A 1,513-nucleotide genomic window follows, 5' to 3' on the forward strand; every position below is an offset into this window, starting at 1 on the left:
CTCAGAAACCCTGTACAGGGTCGCTATGAGTCGGAATCAACTCCACGGCACATGACAACAACAGCACCATTAAGGCACAAAGTGGCTGATTTACAAGCTTTCATGAGTGTGCTTAGTTTCAGAATGAGGAGGGTAATGTAGAATCCCCACTGAATAATTTCCTCTTTTCCAGGTGGATCTGGTGAAAGGGGATGAGGGTGATGATGACAGGATTTTATGATTCAATTGTGAGTAATTGTTAGCAGGATTAATTGCGATGATCACAACTGTAGTTGTAGAAGATGTGTAACTAAAAAGAGAGAGCAGTTAATCTTTCATTTCAGGAACTGACCTTCCGAGGACCATCAAAAAGGAAGAGCATGAGTGGAGTGTGAGATCCTACCTAGAAGAGTGGCAACAGCAGAGATAGTGGCAGATGGCATGGAGAGATAGAGCACTGAGAACTGTAGGCTTATGGACTGAGAAAGGCTGAGTGCCTGCAGGCAGAAGGCTAGCTTCCAAAATGTGCCCTTTAAACATTTAAATGAATATGTATTTTTTGTTTGTATGTGTACATTAAAAAAAAAAAAGTTCTCCTCACTTTAATTAAACAATGCAGAAAACTAAACTAAATTTACAGAGAGAGAAAAAAATTATAGCCTAAAAAATTCTATGGTGCTGTTCTACTTGATCATATGATGTTACTATAAGTCAGAATTCAACAACAACATAATTTGTATTAATACATAAAAAGAAGCAGTTAATTGTCAAGATAAACAATAAACACTGTAAAATAGTCACGCTCCAAATGTAGGCCATAAAATATTTCTGAAATAACACTGAATTTACAGATGAACTCAAAACATGAAGGGTGTTTGTTGCGTTTTTTAAAAATTTACTTTTATTTTTTTCTTTTCTGAATGTGATTTGACACTTAAAGACTGACTTTTCCTATTAAGGGAGATCATCCTAAAAGTAGGTTTAGGGTCTAAACATATTAAATTAAAACATTGGTTACTTAATGTTTTGTAAACAATAGATGTTTCCTAATTTACTAAGTTTTATCATCTGCTGTATTGTCTGGAGTTCTGGTGTGATGCTGTTGGATAAGCCCTGGACTGCAAGGTCTATTTGAACCACAAAGTCAGCTGCTCAAACCAGAACAACTGTTTAAACCAGCAAACCTCAGAAACCCTACACAGGTTTGCTATGAGTAGGACCATACTCGATGGCACTTAACAACAACAACTCTATTGTTTGCATATAATATTGTTGTTAAGTGCAGTCTAGTCGATTCTGACCCATAGCGACCCTGTATAGGGTTTCTGAAGAGCAGCTGGTGAGCTTGAACCTCTGACCTTGCAGCTCAAATGGCTTTGCAGTTGGGTGTATTACCCCACAGCGCCATACCATGTAAATAACATACAACATATAATAAGCATGTTGTTGTTGTTGTTGTTAAGTGCCATCGAGTCGGTTCCGACCCATAGCGACCCTGTACAGGGTTTCCGAGGGTGTAAATCTTTACGGGAGT

The sequence above is a fragment of the Chrysochloris asiatica genome, unplaced genomic scaffold (genome assembly GCF_000296735.1).
Source record: "Chrysochloris asiatica unplaced genomic scaffold, ChrAsi1.0 scaffold00035, whole genome shotgun sequence".
NCBI classification, from domain to species: domain Eukaryota; kingdom Metazoa; phylum Chordata; class Mammalia; order Afrosoricida; family Chrysochloridae; genus Chrysochloris; species Chrysochloris asiatica.